General features: G+C 35.5%; 1 protein-coding gene across 2 annotated transcripts in view; it reads left to right on the plus strand.

Moving 5' to 3' along the window:
• wwox (WW domain containing oxidoreductase) overlaps window positions 1-20524 on the plus strand; it is a 1010123-nt gene that overhangs the window by 611591 nt on the left and 378008 nt on the right. The window lies entirely within an intron of this gene.

Genomic DNA, 20524 nt, shown 5'->3' on the forward strand with positions numbered 1-20524 from the left:
ACAAGTATCAGTGATATTATTATAAATATTAACACGTATCAGTGATATTATTAAAATGTTAACAAGTATTAGTTATATTGTTATTATAAATATTATCATGTATTATTGATGTTATTATAAATATTAACAAGTATTAGTGATATTGTTATTATAAATATGAACAAGTATTAGTTATATTGTTATCATAAATATTAACAAGTATTAGTGATATTGTTTTTATAAATATTAACAAGTATCAGTGATATTATTATAAATATTAACACGTATCAGTGATATTATTAAAATATTAACAAGTATTAGTTATATTGTTATTATAAATATTATCATGTATTAGTGATGTTATTATAAATATTAAAAAGTATTAGTGATATTGTTATTATAAATATTGACAAGTATTAGTGATATTGTTATTATAACATTAACAAGTATTAGTGATATTGTTATTATAAATATTAACAAGTATTAGTGATATTGTTATTATAAATATTAAAAAGTATTAGTTATATTGTTATTATAAATATTATGAAGTATTAGTGATATTGTTATTATAAATATTAACAAGTATCAGTGATATTATTATAAATATTAACAAGTATCAGTGATATTATTACAAATATTAACAAGTATTAGTTATATTGTTATTATAAATATTAACAAGTATCAGTGATATTATTATAAATATTAACACGTATTAGTGATATTGTTATTATAAATATTAACAAGTATTAGTTATATTGTTATTATAAATATTAAAAAGTATCAGTGATATTATAAATATTAACAAGTATTAGTTATATTGTTATTATAAATATTAACAAGTATTAGTTATATTGTTATTATAAATATTAACAAGTATCAGTGATATTATTATAAATATTAAAAAGCATTAGTTATATTGTTATTATAAATATTAACAAGTATTAGTGATATTTCTATAAATATTAACAAGTAGTGATATTGCTATTATAAATATTAACAAGTATTAGTTATATTGTTATTATAAATATTAACAAGTATTAGTCATATTGTTATTATAAATATTAACAAGTATTGGTGATATTTATATTATAAATATTAACGTGCCTGTGGGTACAGTATGTACGTGCCTGTGGGTACAGTATATACACACGTGGGTACAGTATGTACGTGCCTGTGGGTACTGTATAAACACACGTGGGTACAGTAAGTACGTGCCTGTTGGTACTGTATATACACACGTGGGTACAGTATGTACGTGCCTGTTGGTACAGTATGTACGTGCCTGTGGGTACTGTATATACTCACGTGGGTACAGTATGTACGTGCCTGTGGGTACTGTATAAACACACGTGGGTACAGTAAGTACGTGCCTGTTGGTACTGTATATACACACGTGGGTACAGTAAGTACCTGCCTGTTGGTACAGTATGTACGTGCCTGTGGGTACTGTATATACTCACGTGGGTACAGTATGTACGTGCCTGTGGGTACAGTATGTACAGGACTGCTCGACACTTTATTTACATCCCCGCCAGCTCAAGGTGGTATAGCTTACACACGGAGTGGAGCTTCAAGTTGCGTGTGTGCACGCTCGCGGCCCGCCTCCACCCACAGAGACACAGATAGCGGATGACAGACAAGAGTGTTCACTCCCTTCCTTTCATTGGCACGGCAGGGAAGCAAACAACCCGGGAAGAATGAGTCGCCATAAAAAGCGAGCGCGGAATGAGTAATGCGGGCGGAAGTGCGGCGGCGTTTAAATTCCCGACGTGGCTGTGGAGGTGCAAGACAGTCCATTCATCTGAAGCGCTGCGAGGAGGAGGAACTTTTAGTTAATTGAATGATTAATAAATTCAGCTCCGTCACAATATTTCACTCTGACGCTGGCTTTGGATAAAAATGTCTGTCAGACCTCATATATCACATCATGTTGGCCTTAAAGCAACAGTCTTCCATAGTGAGACTTGCTCAGGGGCGCCCCCTACACTTCAGAAGCAGAATTTAATTTTTAACACACATCTGTGGACCGGTTTTTGACGACGTAGATCTTATTTATTCATTATTGGTGACTAATGAAATAAAATAAAATAGCACCTAATGACATTGAACTAAATATAACCTTTTAATAATACATACATTAAATATATTTTAACTTGTGCAAGTTAAATAAAACAAAATAGGATTAAACGAAACTAAATATCACTTAATAATAATAATTAATGTAATTAATAATTATTATTTTGTAATAAAATAAATACAATAAAATACAATTAATATATATATATGTATATATACATATGTATAAAATAAATACAATAAATTACATTTTCATCAACAAATGACAAAATAAACAACATTAAATCAAAATGTATACAACTTTAAAAAGGCAAAAAAATAAATAAAAAAATAAGCAAATTAGAATAAATATTAAAAATGTGCATGTATTTATTAGTATTTAGTGAAAACAAATGTATTTATTAGTGTTTAGTGTGGTGTTGTGGGCGAGTGTGTGTAGCAGCTGTGCGCTGCAGGTGAGTGTTGGTACACACACACACTTTGGCAGGACAAATGAGAATACACTCCACCATCTGCCCACCCCGCCCCCACCCCCCAAACCCCCTCCCCCCACCTGGCCCTCTCCTTGCTACCTTGCTCCGTCTTCAGGTGAGGTTTGGCCTTCTTCTTCCCACCGTCTCTGGTGTGTGTGTCACCTACCTGCACACCTTTCTCTCTTCGCTGGGCGCTGACACCAAAGGTGACCCCCCCCTCCGAGACCCCCCCACCCCCCACCCCCCTCCCCTCCAAGCGGTCGGTAACCTTGGCGACCAAGTTTATTAAAATGATTTTGAGCAGAGAGGCCGTCCTGACAGCAGCATAATTACATCGCAGCGCATCACCGCTAATTTATGCAGCATGCATTCTTCCGGTCAGGAGCGCATGGACGGGGTCAGCGTGGCCACACACACACACACACACACACACACACACACACACACACCCCCCCCGCTGTTTTTACCTAACTAGTCTGAGTGTACGTAAAAAACAGACAGCTTAATCATTGAAATTCTTTTGTTGAGCCCTGAAAAGTGTTTGTACTGCAAGTAGTGTATCTATTACACACCAGCTGTTTCATTGTAACGTGCATCTTACTTGTAGTTTTCATTACCAAATTCAGAGTTGTTGAAATCCCCGTGTAAAATCAGAATTTGGGGGAAAAAAAGGGAATTTTTCAAGTACTTAAACCAACTTGTTTTTTGTCCTGACTAAGAGGAATGTTTTGACGGTGGAACGGTTGAAGTGGGTTGAAAAATGTGAAAGGGGTCATCGCACTAAAAAAGGTTGGAAAAAGGGCTTGGAAAAAACAGGAATTCCTGGAAATTTGTTGAACATGGAAAAATGGTTGTTTGAATTTCCAGGACAAATTGAATGTGTTGAAGGTGGAATGGTCTGGATCGGTTGAAAAATGTGGGAATTGTGGAAGTTTGAAAAATGGATAATTCATTTTGAATGGGGGAAAATGTCCCCAAAAACTGGGAATTCTAGGAAATCTGGGAATTTTTCCAGTTCGAATTACAACTTTGTCCTGATCAAAAGGAATGTTTTGACGGTGGAACGGTTGAAGTGGGTTGAAAAATGTGGAAGGAGTAGTCGACAGAAAAAAGAGTGAAGAAAGAGTTGAAAAAACGGGAATTCCTGGAATTTTTTTGAACTTGGAAAAATGACAGTTTGAATTTCCAGGATTAATTGAAAGTGTTGAAGGTGGAATGGTTTGAATCGGTTGAAAAATGTGGAAATGGTGGAAGTTTGAAAAATGCATCATTCATTTTGAACGGGAAAAATGTCCCTAGAACTGGGAATTCTAGGAAATCCGGGAATTTTTTTTAAATTATTTTTGAAAGGGAGCACACAATTCCTGAACAGGATGACTATTTTGAAGTTGGAATGGTTTGAATCGGGAAAAAAATGTGGGAGTTGTGGAACTTTGAAAAATGTCCCATTCTTTTCAATGGGAATTTCATGGAAATGTGGGAATTTTTGAAAAGATGGTTAAGAGCATGAATGTCCTGAATGAGCTGAATTGGTTGGTGTTGGAATTGCTTAAATACGTCCAGAAATGTTGAAGTAGTAACAGTTTTTAAATTGAGAAATGGTATTAGGGAATTTCGTGAAAACTGGGAATTTTTCCAGTTCTTAAACCAACTTGTTTTTTTTGTCCTGACTAAGAGGAATGTATTGACAGTGGAACGCTTGAAATGGGTTGAAAAATGTGCACTAAAAAAGTTGGGAAATAAGGTTAGAAAAAAACAGGAATTCCTGGAAATTATTTGAATGTGGAAAGTGAATTTCCAGGATGAATTGAATGTGTTGAAGGTGGAATGGTTTGAATCGGTTGAAAAATGTGGGAATTGTAGAAGTTTGAAAAGTGGGGTTATTCATTTTGAATGGGAAAAGTGTCCCTAAAACTGGGAATTTTAGGAAATCCGGGAATTTTTTTAAATAATTTTTGAAAGGGAGCACACAATTCCTGAACAGGCTGAATATTTTGAAGTTGGAACGGTTTAAATTGGATAAAAAATGTGGGAGTTGTGGAACTTTGAAAAATGTACCATTCGTTTCAATGGGAATTTCATGGGAATTTTGGGAAAAGAGGGAATTTTTTTGAAAATGCCCCCAAAAAAGTGAATGTTCTGAATGAATTGAAATGGTTGGTGTTGGAAAATTTCAAAATACTCAAGAAATGTTGAAGTAGTAACATTTTGAATTGAGAAATGGTATTACAGAATTCCTGGAATTTCGGAAAAACCTGGAATTTTTCCAGTTCAAAAAACAACTTTGTTTTTTGTCCTGATTAAGAGGAATGTTTTGACAGTGGAACGGTTGAACTGCATTGAAAAATGTGGAAGGGAGTAGTCGCCAGAAAAAAGGGTAAAAAAACCCCAGGAAATCCTGGAATTTGTTTACACCTGGAAAAATGATAGTTTGAATGTCCAGAATGAGTGGAATGTGTTGAAGGTGGAAAGGTTTGAATCGGTAGAAAAATTTGAAAATGGTGAAAATTTGAAAAATGGCCAATTAATTTTAAATGGGGAAAAATGTCCCAGAAAAAATTCTGGGAAATCTGGGAATTTTTTGAATTCATCAATAGGCTGAACAGTTTGGGAACTCTAGGAAATCCGGGAAATATTTTTTTATAATTGTTGAAAAGGAGCACACAATTCCTGAACAGGCTGAATATTTTGAAGTTGGATTGGTTTGAATCGGATAAAAAATGTGGGAGTTGTGGAACTTTAAAAAATGTCCCATTCTTTTCACTGCAAATTTCATGGAAATTTGGGAATTTTGGGAAAAGCGGTCCAGAAATGTTGTAGTATCATATTTAATTGAGAAATGGTATTACGGAATTTCGGGAAAACCGGGAATTTTTCCAGTTCAAAAATCAACTTAGTTTGTTTTTGGAAATTTTTTTAACTTGGAAAATGATCGTTTGAATGTGCAGGACGGTGGAATGTGTTGAAGGTAGAAACATTTTTTGAAATGGTGGAAGTTTGAAAAATGGCCAATTTCTTTTGAATGGGAAAAATGTGCCAGAAAACCGGGAATTCTGGGAAATCTGGGAATTTTGGGAATTTGTCAAGAGAAAGCCCGTGAAGCCCCAATAGGCTGAACAGTTTGGAAATTCTATGAAATCCAGGAATATTTTTTTATAATTGTTGAAAAGGAGCACATAATTGTTGAACAGGCTGAATACTTTGAAGTTGGAACGGTTTGAATCGGATAAAAAATGTGGGAGTTGTGGAACTTTAAAAAATGTCCCATTCTTTTCAATGGGAATTTCATGGGAATTTTGGGAAAAGCGGTCGAGAAATGTTGTAGTATCATTTTTAATTGAGAAATGGTATTACGGAATTTCGGGAAAACCGGGAATTTTTCCAGTTCAAAAATCAACATAGTTTTTTTTTGGAGATAGGGTTTGGAATAACGGGAATTTTGTGAATTCCTGTAATTTTTTTTTAACTTGGAAAATGATTGTTTGAATGTGCAGGACGGTGGAATGTGTTGAAGGTGGAACAAAATGTGGAAATGGTGGAAGTTTAAAAAATGGCCAATTCATTTTGAATGGGAAAAATGTCCAGGAAAACCGGGAATTCTGGGAAATCTGGGAATTTTTGTAATTTGTCAATGGAAAGCCCGAGATTCCCCAATAGGCTGAACAGTTTGGGAATTTTAGGAAATCCGGGAATATTTTTTTTTAATTGTTGAAAAGGAGCACACAGTTCTTGAACAGGCTGAATATTTTGAAGTTGGAACGGTTTGAATCGGATAAAAAATGTGGGAGTTGTGGAACTTTGAAAAATTTCCCATTCTTTTCAATGGGAATTTCATGGAAATTTGGGAATTTTGGGAAAAGCGGTCGAGGAATGTTTTAGTATCATTTTTAATAGAGAAATGGTATTACGGAATTTCTGGAAAACCGGGAATTTTTCGAGTTAAAAAATCAACTTATTTTTTTTTGGAAATAAGGTTTTGAAAAACGGGAATTCCTGGAATTTTTTTTAACTTGGAAAATGATCGTTTGAATGTGCAGGACGGTGGAATGTGTTGAAGGTGGAAAAAAATGTGGAAATGGTGGAAGTTTGAAAAATGGTCAATTCATTTTGAATGGGAAAAATGTACAGGAAAAGCGGGAATTCTGGGAAATCTGGGAATTTTTGGAATTTTTCAAGAGAAAGCCCGCGATTCCCCAATAGGCTGAACAGTTTGGGAATTCTAGGAAATTTGGGAATATTTTTTTATAATTGTTGAAAAGAAACACACAATTCCTGAACAGGCTGAATATTTTGAAGTTGGAACGGTTTGAATCGGATAAAAAATGTGGGACTTTGAAAAATGTCCCATTCTTTTCAATGGGAATTTCATGGAAATATGGGAATTTTGGGAAAAGCGGTCGAGAAATGTTGTAGTATCATTTTTAATTGAGAAATAGTATTACGGAATTTCGGGAAAACCGGGAATTTTTCCAGTTCAAAAATCAACAGTTCTTTTTGGGAAATAGGGTTTGGAAAAACAGGAATTCCTGGAATTTTTTTGAACTTGGAAAATTATCGTTTCAATGTGCAGGACGGTGGAATGTGTTGAAGGTGGAAAAAAATGTGGAAATGGTGGAAGTTTGAAAAATGGTCAATTCATTTTGAATGGGAAAAATGTACAGGAAAAGCTGGAATTCTGGGAAATCTGGGAATTTTTGGAATTTTTTAAGAGAAAGCCCGCGATTCCCCAATAGGCTGAACAGTTTGGGAATTCTAGGAAATTTGGGAATATTTTTTTATAATTGTTGAAAAGGAACACACAATTCCTGAACAGGCTGAATATTTTGAAGTTGGAACGGTTTGAATCGGATAAAAAATGTGGGACTTTGAAAAATGTCCCATTCTTTTCAATGGGAATTTCATGGAAATATGGGAATTTTGGGAAAAGTGGTCGAGAAATGTTGTAGTATCATTTTTAATTGAGAAATAGTATTACGGAATTTCGTGAAAATCGAGAATTTTTCCAGTTCAAAAATCAACATAGTTCTTTTTGGGAAATAGGTTTTGGAAAAACGGGAATTCCTGGAATTTTTTTGAACTTGGAAAATTATCGTTTCAATGTGCAGGACGGTGGAATGTGTTGAAGGTGGAAACATTTTTTGAAATGGTGGAAGTTTAAAAAATGGCCAATTCCTTTTGAATGGGAAAAATGTGCCGGAAAACCGGGAATTCTGGGAATTTTTGGAATTTTTCAAGAGAAAGCCTGAGATTCCCCAATAGGCTGAACAGTTTGGGAATTCTAGGAAATCCGGGAATATTTTTTTATAATTGTTGAAAAAGAGCACACAATTCCTGAACAGGCTGAATATTTTGAAGTTGGAACGGTTTGAATCGGATAAAAAATGTGGGAGTTGTGTAACTTTGAAAAATGTCCCATTCTTTTTAATGGGAATTTCATGGAAATTTGGGAATTTTGGGAAAAGCGGTCGAGAAATGTTGTAGTATCATTTTTAATTGAGAAATGGTATTACGGAATTTCGGGAAAACCGGGAATTTTTCGAGTTAAAAAATCTACTTAGTTTTTTTTGGAAATAAGGTTTGGAAAAACGGGAATTCCTGGAATTTTTTTGAACTTGGAAAATTATCGTTTCAATGTGCAGGACGGTGGAATGTGTTGAAGGTTGGAAAAAAATTGGAAGTTTGAAAAATGGCCAATACATTTTAAATGGGAAAAATGTCCAGGAAAAGCTGGAATTCTGGGAAATCTGGGAATTTTTGGAATTTGTCAATGAAAAGCCTGTGATTCCCGAATTGGCTGAACAGTTTGAAGTTGGAACGCTTTGAATCGGGTGAAAATGTGGAAGGTAGAGCGAATAAATAGATGAATTTTAGTGTAGAAAACACATTATTATTATTAAATGAGTGAATGGGTTATTATTTATTATTACTATTTATTACTATTGTGTGAATGTTTGGAGCATTCACACATTAGAATGGGTGATTCAAGTATATCCTGAATGGCATGAATGGAGGCCAGAATGAGGTTTCTCTGAGGTGGTCCAGGACTCTAAAGGTCTACTGGCTTGTAAGTCATGGACACTGTGACCAAGGACACAATGATCTGTACCATTAACACTTCTGTGTGTGTGTGTGTGTGTGTGTGTGTGTGTGTGTGTGTGTGTGTGTGTGTGTGTGTGTGTGTGTGTGTGTGTGTGTGTGTGTGTGTGTGTGTGTGTGTGTGTGTGTGTGTGTGTGTGTGTGTGTGTGTGTGTGTGTGTGTGTGACTTAATGACAGTTCTTCAGCGAGCTGCTCTCCTGTGAAAATGACACCTTCCTGCCAAATTAATATCATTACTATCAGAGTTTAATGGGCCGGTGCTGCCTCCTTATGGGCCAGTGATGCCTCCTTATTGAAGACAGAACATCCCCCTGCTGACCTCCACTCAAGGGGGGGGGGGGTAAGCGATTATGAAATGAAAAAAACACTTGGAACCAACTTGTTTTTTTGTCCTGATTAAGAGGAATGTTTTGACGGTGGAACGGTTGAAGTGGGTGGAAAAATGTGAAAGGGGTCATCGCACTAAAAAAGGTTGGAAAAAGGGTTTGAAAAAAAACAGGAATTCCTGGAAATTTGTTGAACGTGGGAAAAATGGTTGTTTGAATTTCCAGGATGAATTGAATGTGTTGAAGGTGGAATGGTTTGAATCGGTTGAAGAATGTTGAAATGGTGGAAGTTTGAAAAATGGATCATTCATTTTGCATGGGGAAAATGTCCCTAAAAACTGGGAATTCTAGGAAATCTGGGAATTTTTCCAGTTGGAATTACAACTTCATTTTTTGTCCCGATTAAAAGGAATGTTTTGACGGTGGCACGGTTGAAGTGGGTTGAAAAATGTGGAAGGAGTAGTCGACAGAAAAAAGATTGAAGAAAGGGTTGAAAAAAACGGGAATTCCTGGAGTTTTTTTTAACGTGGAAAAATGACAGTTTGAATGTCCAGGATGAATTGAATGTGTGGAAGGTGGAATGGTTTGAATCGGTTGAAAAATGTGGGAATTGTGGAAGTTTGAAAAATGGATAATTCATTTTGCATGGGGAAAATGTCCCTAAAAACTGGAAATTCTAGGAAATCTGGGAATTTTTCCATTTGGAATTACAACTTCGTTTTTTTTTGTCCTGATTAAAAGGAATGTTTTGACGGTGGAACGGTTGAAGTGGGTTGAAAAATGTGGAAGGAGTAGTCGACAGAAAAAAGAGTGAAGAAAGGGTTAAAAAAAACGGAATTCCTGGAATTTTTTTGAACGTGGAAAAATGACAGTTTGAATGTCCAGGATGAATTGAATGTGTTGAAGGTGGAATGGTTTGGATCGGTTAAAAAATGTGGGAATGGTGGAAGTTTGAAAAATGGATAATTCATTTTGAATAGGGAAAATGTCCATAAAAACTGGGAATTCTAGGAAATCTGGGAATTTTTGCAGTTGGAATTACAACTTCGTTTTTTTGTCCTGATTAAAAGGAGTGTTTTGACGGTGGAACGGTTGAAGTGGGTTGAAAAATGTGGAAGGAGTAGTCGACAGAAAAAAGATTGAAGAAAGGGTTGAAAAAAACGGGAATTCCTGGAATTTTTTTGAACGTGGAAAAATGACAGTTAGAATTTCCAGGATGAATTGAATGTGTTGAAGGTGGAATGGTTTGGATCGGTTGAAAAATGTGGGAATTGTGGAAGTTTGAAAAATGGATAATTCATTTTGAATGGGGGAAAATGTCCCTAAAAACTGGGAATTCTAGGAAATCTGGGAATTTTTCCAGTTGGAATTACAACTTTGTTTTTTTTGTCCTGATTAAAAGGAATGTTTTGACGGTGGAACGGTTGAAGTGGGTTGAAAAATGTGGAAGGAGTAGTCGACAGAAAAAAGAGTGAAGAAAGGGTTGAAAAAACGGGAATTCCTGGAATTTTTTTGAACGTGGAAAAATGACAGTTTGAATGTCCAGGATGAATTGAATGTGTGGAAGGTGGAATGGTTTGGATCGGTTGAAAAATGTGGGAATTGTGGAAGTTTGAAAAATGGATAATTCATTTTGCATGGGGAAATGTCCCTAAAAACTGGGAATTCTAGGAAATCTGGGAATTTTTCCAGTTGGAATTACAACTTAGTTTTTTTGTCCTGATTAAAAGGAATGTTTTGACGGTGGAACGGTTGAAGTGGGTTGAAAAATGTGGAAGGAGTAGTCGACAGAAAAAAAGATTGAAGAAAGGGTTGAAAAAAACAGGAATTCCTGGAAATTTGTTGAACTTGGAAAAATGATAGTTTGAATTTCCAGGATGAATTGAATGTGTTGAAGGTGGAATGGTTTGGATCGGTTGAAAAATGTGGGAATTGTGGAAGTTTGAAAAATGGATAATTCATTTTGAATGGAGAAAATGTCCCTAAAAACTGGGAATTCTAGGAAATCTGGGAATTTTTGCAGTTGGAATTACAACTTAGTTTTTTTTGTCCTGATTAAAAGAAATGTTTTGACGGTGGAACGGTTGAAGTGGGTTGAAAAATGTGAAAGGGGTCAACGCACTGAAAAAGGTTGGAAAAAGGTTTTGAAAAAAAACAGGAATTCCTGGAAATTTGTTGAACGTGGGAAAAATGGTAGTTTGAATTTCCAGGATGAATTGAATGTGTGGAAGGTGGAATGGTTTGAATCGGTTGAAAAATGTGGAAATTGTGGAAGTTTGAAAAATGGATAATTCATTTTGAATGGGGAAAATGTCCCTAAAAACTGGGAATTCTAGGAAATCTGGGAATTTTTGCAGTTGGAATTACAACTTAGTTTTTTTTGTCCTGATTAAAAGAAATGTTTTGACGGTGGAACGGTTGAAGTGGGTTGAAAAATGTGAAAGGGGTCAACGCACTGAAAAAGGTTGGAAAAAGGTTTTGAAAAAAAACAGGAATTCCTGGAAATTTGTTGAACGTGGGAAAAATGGTAGTTTGAATTTCCAGGATGAATTGAATGTGTGGAAGGTGGAATGGTTTGAATCGGTTGAAAAATGTGGAAATTGTGGAAGTTTGAAAAATGGATAATTCATTTTGAATGGGGAAAATGTCCCTAAAAACTGGAAAATTCTAGGAAATCTGGGAATTTTTCCAGTTGAAATTAAAACTTCATTTTTTGTCCGGATTAAAAGGAATGTTTTGACGGTGGAACGGTTGAAGTGGGTTGAAAAATGTGAAAGGGGTCATCGCACTAAAAAGGTTGTAAAAAGGGTTTGAAAAAACAGGAATTCCTGGAAATTTGTTGAACATGGAAAAGTGATAGTTTGAAGGTCCAGGATGAATTGAATGTGTGGAAGGTGGAATGGTTTGAATCGGTTGAAAAATGTGGGAATTGTGGAAGTTTAAAAAATGAATAATTCATTTTGAATGGGGAAAATGTCCCTAAAAACTGGGAATTCTAGGAAATCTGGGAATTTTTCCACTTGGAATTACAACTTCGTTTTTTTGTCCTGATTAAAAGGAATGTTTTGACGGTGGAACGGTTGAAGTGGGTTGAAAAATGTGGAAGGAGTAGTCGACAGAAAAAAAGATTGAAGAAAGGGTTGAAAAAAACAGGAATTCCTGGAAATTTGTTGAACTTGGAAAAATGATAGTTTGAATTTCCAGGATGAATTGAATGTGTAGAAGGTGGAATGGTTTGGATCGGTTGAAAAATGTGGGAATTGTGGAAGTTTGAAAAATGGATAATTCATTTTGAATGGAGAAAATGTCCCTAAAAACTGGGAATTCTAGGAAATCTGGGAATTTTTGCAGTTGGAATTACAACTTAGTTTTTTTTGTCCTGATTAAAAGAAATGTTTTGACGGTGGAACGGTTGAAGTGGGTTGAAAAATGTGAAAGGGGTCAACGCACTGAAAAAGGTTGGAAAAAGGTTTTGAAAAAAAACAGGAATTCCTGGAAATTTGTTGAACGTGGGAAAAATGGTTGTTTGAATTTCCAGGATGAATTGAATGTGTGGAAGGTGGAATGGTTTGAATCGGTTGAAAAATGTGGAAATTGTGGAAGTTTGAAAAATGGATAATTCATTTTGAATGGGGAAAATGTCCCTAAAAACTGGAAAATTCTAGGAAATCTGGGAATTTTTCCAGTTGAAATTAAAACTTCATTTTTTGTCCGGATTAAAAGGAATGTTTTGACGGTGGAACGGTTGAAGTGGGTTGAAAAATGTGAAAGGGGTCATCGCACTAAAAAGGTTGTAAAAAGGGTTTGAAAAAACAGGAATTCCTGGAAATTTGTTGAACATGGAAAAGTGATAGTTTGAAGGTCCAGGATGAATTGAATGTGTGGAAGGTGGAATGGTTTAAATCGGTTGAAAAATGTGGGAATTGTGGAAGTTTAAAAAATGAATAATTCATTTTGAATGGGGAAAATGTCCCTAAAAACTGGGAATTCTAGGAAATCTGGGAATTTTTCCACTTGGAATTACAACTTCGTTTTTTTGTCCTGATTAAAAGGAATGTTTTGACGGTGGAACAGTTGAAGTGGGTTGAAAAATGTGGAAGGAGTAGTCGACAGAAAAAGATTGAAGAAAGGGTTGAAAAAACTGGAATTCCTGGAATTTTTTTGAACGTGGAAAAATGACAGTTTGAATGTCCAGGATGAATTGAATGTGTGGAAGGTGGAATGGTTTGGATCGGTTGAAAAATGTGGGAATTGTGGAAGTTTAAAAAATGGATCATTCATTTTGCATGGGGAAAATGTCCCTAAAAAATGTGAATTCTAGGAAATCTGGGAATTTTTGCAGTTGGAATTACAACTTCGTTTTTTTGTCCTGATTAAAAGGAATGTTTTGACGGTGGCACGGTTGAAGTGGGTTGAAAAATGTGAAAGGGGTCAACGCACTAAAAAAGGTTGGAAAAAGGGTTTGAAAAAAACGGGAATTCCTGGAATTTTTTTTAACGTAGAAAAATGACAGTTAGAATGTCCAGGATGAATTGGATGTGTGGAAGTTGGAATGGTTTGAATCGGTTGAAAAATGTGGGAATGGTGGAAGTTTGAAAAATGGATCATTCATTTTGAATGGGGAAAATATCCTTAAATACTGGGAATTCTGGGAAATCCGGGAATTTGTTTATAATTGTTGAAAAGGAGCAGACAATTCCTAAACAGGCTGAACATTTTGACGTTGGAACAGTTTGAATCAGATTTAAAAAATGTTGGAGTTGTGGACCTTTGAAACATGTCCCATTCTTTTCAATGGGAATTTCATGGAAATTTGGGAATTTTTAAAAAGATGGTTAAGAGCATGAATGTCCTGAATGAGTTGAATTGTTTGGTGTTGGAATTGCTTTAATACGTCAAGAAATGTTGAAGTAGTAACAGTTTTTAAATTGAGAAATGGTATTAGGAAATTTCAGGAAAACCAGGAATTTTTCAAGTTCTTAAACCACTTTGGTTGTTTGTCCTGACTAAGAGGAATGTTTTGACTGTGGAACAGTTGAAGTGGGTTGAAAAATGTGAAAGGGGTCATCGCACTAAAAAAGGTTGGAAATAGGGTTTGAAAAAAACAGGAATTCCTGGAAATTTGTTGAAAAATTGTTGTTTTAATTTCCAGGATTAATTGAAGGTGGAATGGTTTGAATCGGTTGCAAAATGTGGGAATTGTGGAAGTTTGAAAAATGGATCATTCATTTTGAATGGGGAAAAAGTCCCTAAAAACTGGGAATTCTAGGAAATCTGGGAATTTTTCCACTTGGAATTACAACTTCGTTTTTTTTTGTCCTGATTAAAAGGAATGTTTTGACGGTGGAACGGTTGAAGTGGGTTGAAAAATGTGAAAGGGGTCATCGCACTAAAAAAGGTTGTAAAAAGGGTTTGAAAAAAACAGGAATTCCTGGAAATTTGTTGAACGTGGAAAAGTGATAGTTTGAATTTCCAAGATGAATTGAATGTGTGGAAGGTGGAATGGTTTGGATCGGTTGAAAAATGTGGGAATTGTGGAAGTTTGAAAAATGGATAATTCATTTTGAATGGGGAAATGTCCTTAAAAACTGGAAAATTCTAGGAAATCTGGGAATTTTTCCAGTTGGAATTACAACTTCATTTTTTGTCCGGAATAAAAGGAATGTTTTGACGGTGGAACGGTTGAAGTAGGTTGAAAAATGTGAAAGGGGTCATCGCACTAAAAAAGGTTGTAAAAAGGGTTTGAAAAAAACAGGAATTCCTGGAAATTTGTTGAACGTGGAAAAGTGATAGTTTGAATTTCCAAGATGAATTGAATGTGTGGAAGGTGGAAAGGTTTGAATCGGTTGAAAAATGTGGGAATTGTGGAAGTTTGAAAAATGGATAATTCATTTTGAATGGGGAAAATGTCCCTAAAAACTGGGAATTCTAGGAAATCTGGGAATTTTAGCAGTTGGAATTACAACTTTGTTTTTTTGTCCTGATTAAAAGAAATGTTTTGACGGTGGAACGGTTGAAGTGGGTTGAAAAATGTGGAAGGAGTAGTCGACAGAAAAAAGTGTGAAGAAAGGGTTGAAAAAACGGGAATTCCTGGAATTTTTTTGAACGTGGAAAAATGACAGTTTGAATGTCCAGGATGAATTGAATGTGTGGAAGGTGGAATGGTTTGGATCGGTTGAAAAATGTGGGAATTGTGGAAGTTTGAAAAATGGATAATTCGTTTTGAATGGAGAAAATGTCCCTAAAAACTGGGAATTTTAGGAAATCTGGGAATTTTTCCAGTTGGAATTACAACTTCATTTTTTTTGTCCCGATTAAAAGGAATGTTGTGACGGTGGAACGGTTGAAGTGGGTTGAAAAATGTGGAAGGAGTAGTCGACAGAAAAAAGATTGAAGAAAGGGTTGAAAAAACGGGCATTCCTGGAATTTTTTCGAACGTGGAAAAATGACAGTTTGAATGTCCAGGATGAATTGAATGTGTGGAAGGTGGAATGGTTTGGATCGTTTGAAAAATGTGGGAATTGTGGAAGTTTGAAAAATGGATCATTCATTTTGAATGGGGGAAAATGTCCCTAAAAACTGGGAATTCTAGGAAATCTGGGAATTTTTCCAGTTGGAATTACAACTTCATTTTTTTTGTCCTGATTAAAAGGAATGTTTTGACGGTGGAACGGTTGAAGTGGGTTGAAAAATGTGGAAGGAGTAGTCGACAGAAAAAAATTAAAGAAAGTGTTGAAAAAAACTGGAATTCCTGGAATTTTTTTGAATTTGGAAAAATTACAGTTTGAATATCCATGATGAATTAGATGTGTGGAAGTTGGAATGGTTTGAATCGGTTGAAAAATGTGGGAATGGTGGAAGTTTGAAAAATGGATCATTCATTTTGAATGTAGGCAATGTTAGCATGTAGCTCACATAGCTAATGTTGCTAACGTCTATGTTCTCCTATTATTACATTGTTGTATGCCATGTTAGCATGTAGCTCACGTAGCTAATGTTGCTAACGTTCGTGTTCTATTATTACATTGTTGTATGCCATGTTAGCATGTAGCTCACATAGCTAATGTTGCTAATGATCCTGTTCTCCTATTATTACATTGTTGTATGCCATGTTAGCATGTAGCTCACTTAGCTAATGTTGCTAACGTCTATGTTCTCCTATATTCCGTACAATTGACCACTAAATGGTAACACCCGAATAAGTTTTTCAACTTGTTTAAGTCGGGGTCTACGATGCATGTTGTATGCCATGTTAGCATGTAGCTGACATAGCTAATGTTGCTAACGTTTGTGTCTTATTATTACATTGTTGTAGGCCATGTTAGCATGTAGCTCAGATAGCTAATGTTGCTAACGTTCGTGTCCTATTATTACATTGTTGTATGCCATGTTAGCATGTAGCTCACATAGCTAATGTTGCTAACATTCGTGTCCTATTATTACATTGTTGTATGCCATGTTAGCATGTAGCGCACATAGCTAATGCTGCTAACGTTCTTGTTCTATTATTACATTGTTGTATGCAATGTTAGCATGTAGCTCACATAGCTAACGTTGCTAATGTTCCTGTTCTCGTATTATTACATTGTTGTATGCCATGTTAGCATGTAGCTCACATAGCTAATGTTGCTAACGTTCCTGTTCTCCTATTATTACATTGTTGTATGCCATGTTAGCATGTAGCTCACATAGCTAATGTTGCTAATGTTCGTGTTCTCCTATTATTACATTGTTGTATGCCATGTTAGCATGTAGCTCACATAGCTAATGTTGCTAACATACGTGTCCTATTATTACATTTTTTTATGCCATGTTAGCATGTAGCTCACATAGCTAATGTTGCTAACGTACGTGTCCTCCTATTATTACATTGTAGGATGCCATGTTAGCATCAGCTCACATAGCTAATGTTGCTAACGTTCCTGTTCTCCTATTATTACATTGTTGTATACCATGTTAGCATGTAGCTTACATAGCTAATGTTGCTAACGTTCGTGTCCTATTATTACATTGTTGTATGCCATGTTAGCATGTAGCTCACATAGCTAATGTTGCTAATGTTCCTGTTCTCCTATTATTACATTGTTGTATGCCATGTTATCATGTAGCTCACATAGCTAAAGTTGCTAATGTTCGTGTCCTCCTATTATTACATTGTTGTATGCAATGTTAGCATGTAGCTCACATAGCTAATGTTGCTAACGTTCCTGTTCTCCTATTATTACATTGTTATATGCAATGTTAGCATGTAGCTCACATAGCTAATGTTGCTAACGTATGGTCCTCCTGTTATTACATTGTTGTATGCCATCTTTCATGTAGCTCACATAGCTAATGTTGCTAACTTATGTGTCCTCCTGTTATTACATTGTTGTATGCCATGTTAGCATGTAGCTCACATAGCTAACATTGCTAATGTTCCTGTTCTCCTATTATTACATTGTTGTATGGCATGTTAGCATGTAGCTCACATAGCTAATGTTGCTAATGTTCGTGTTCTCCTATTATTACATTGTTGTATGCCATGTTAGCATGTAGCTTACATAGATAATGTTGCTAACGTCCGTGTTCTATTATTACATTGTTGTATGCCATGTTAACATGTAGCTCACATAGCTAAAGTTGCTAATGTTCCTGTTCTCCTATTATTACATTGTTGTATGCCATGTTAGCATGTAGCTCACATAGCTAATGTTGCTAACGTTCCTGTTCTCCTATTATTACATTGCTGTATGCCATGTTAGCATGTAGCTCACATAGCTAATGTTGCTAACTTATGTGTCCTCCTGTTATTACATTGTTGTATGCCATGTTAGCATGTATCTCACATAGCTAATGTTGCTAACGTACGTGTCCTCCTATTATTACATTGTAGGATGCCATGTTAGCATGTAGCTCACATAGCTAATGTTGCTAACGTTACTGTTCTCCTATTATTACATTGTTGTATACCATGTTAGCATGTAGCTTACATAGCTAATGTTGCTAATGTTCGTGTCCTATTATTACATTGTTGTTTGCCATGTTAGCATGTAGCTCACATAGCTAACATTGCTAATGTTCCTGTTCTCCTATTATTACATTTTTGTATGCCATGTTAGCATGTAGCTCACATAGCTAATGTTGCTAATGTTCGTGTTCTCCTATTATTACATTGCTGTATGCCATGTTAGCATGTAGCTCACATAGCTAATGTTGCTAATGTTCGTGTTCTCCTGTTATTACATTGTTGTATGCCATGTTAGCATGTACCTCACATAGCTAATGTTGCTGACGTTCGTGTCCTGTTATTACATTGTTGTATGCCATTTTAGCATGTAGCTCACATAGCTAATGTTGCTAACGTCCGTGTTCTATTATTACATTGTTGTATGCCATGTTAGCATGTAGCTCACATAGCTAATGTTGCTAACGTACGTTATTACACGGCGCTCTTTTGGACGCCGGTATGAGTTCCAACAGTCACGTTCTTACACGGGAGCAGGCTTCGCTACACGTATTTAACGTGCCTCCAGCAGCGAGTGTCATCACAGCACACGCGTCGGCGTGTCACTCACATGTTTTACGGCGGCCGCGTTCCCATCTGGCCGTCTTCTTTTTACCGCTCCGCCTCCTTTAATGAATAGCCGTCTTTTTTATTGTCTTAGCATATGTTGCCTTTATTAGGCCACAATAATTAGCCGCCGCGCGTCACCTCGGAAGTGGGGGGTGAAAGTGAGCTAGTTTCACAAGTCGCTGCACAAGTCCTTCCGACTCGCCGTCATTTTCCCCTCGGCTGCCTCGCCGCGTGCCCTCCAGCCTTTGTCCTTCTTGCTCGCCGCCTTCCAGGGAAGCAGCGGACCCAACAATGGCCGACTGACACCTGGCTGATGTTATCTCGCGCGCAAAGTAAGCGGGCTTTAGGGGGGGGGGGGGAACTGTCGCGCCCGTCACTCGTCCTTAGTTTCTTCTCATCGCTTTTGTCCGCCACAAAGTCGTCTTCTTTGAATATTGTACTGCTCCAAAGTTGTTATTATAAGTGCTGACGCGTATAGTAGAAGGATGAGGACGTACTCCGACAACTTTGACAGCCAATTTAGACCCGGGAACGGCGAGAACGACACAAAAAAGATGCTTGGTCACGCCCCCTTTTTTCCTTGAGTCATTCGTCATCTCAACGGGAACATGTCAACATTCTAGCAGTCTAATGACAGCAGACCTTGTACAGTAAGTGATGTTTTATTATGTTTTCACTGCGGGGGTTCCTCGCACCTGGGGATAGGTTGATTGGCAACAGGTGGAGACTTGTCCAGGGTGTGTATCCCGCCTTCCGCCCGAGTGCAGCTGAGATAGGCTCCACCACCCCAAAAGGGACAAGCGGTAGAAAATGGATGGACGGATGGATGCGCTGCGTATGCTTAAAATTATCAAAATATGTTAATATTAAATGTTATTATGAATGTTACTACATGACATATATTCTTACATCATGTATATATTACATGTTATTATGACTACATGACATATATACTTACATCATGTATATATTACATGTTATTATGAATGTTACTACATGACATATATACTTACATCATGTATATATTACATGTTATTATGAATGTTACTACATGACATATATACTTACATCATGTATATATCACATGTTATTATGAATGTTACTATATACTTACATCATGTATATATCACATGTTATTATGAATGTTACTACATGACATATATACTTACATCATGTATATATCACATGTTATTATGAATGTTACTACATGACATATATACTTACATCATGTATATATCAAATGTTATTATGAATGTTACTATATACTTACATCATGTATATATCACATGTTATTATGAATGTTACTACATGACATATATACTTACATCATGTATATATCACATGTTATTATGAATGTTACTACATGACATATATACTTACATTGTGTATATATTACATGTTATTATGAATGTTACTACATGACATATATACTTGCATCATGTATATATTACATGTTATTATGAATGTGACTACATGACATATATACTTACATTGTGTATATATTACATGTTATTATGAATGTTACTGCATGACATATATACTTACATCATGTATATATTACATGTTATTATGAATGTTACTACATGTATATATTACATGTTATTATGAATGTTGCTACATGACATATATACTTACATCATGTATATATTACATGTTATTATGAATGTTACTACATTACATATATACTTACATCATGTATATATTACATGTTATTATGAATGTTGCTACATGACATATATACTTACATCATGTATATATTACATGTTATTATGAATGTTACTACATGACATATATACTTACATCATGTAAATATTACATGTTATTATGAATGTTACTACATGACATATATACTTACATCATGTATATATTACATGTTATTATGAATGTTACTACATGTATATATTACATGTTATTATGAATGTTGCTACATGACATATATACTTACATCATGTATATATTACATGTTATTATGAATGTTACTACATTACATATATACTTACATCATGTATATATTACA

This window comes from Entelurus aequoreus, linkage group LG03 (genome assembly GCF_033978785.1).
Source record: "Entelurus aequoreus isolate RoL-2023_Sb linkage group LG03, RoL_Eaeq_v1.1, whole genome shotgun sequence".
Lineage (NCBI taxonomy): Eukaryota > Metazoa > Chordata > Actinopteri > Syngnathiformes > Syngnathidae > Entelurus > Entelurus aequoreus.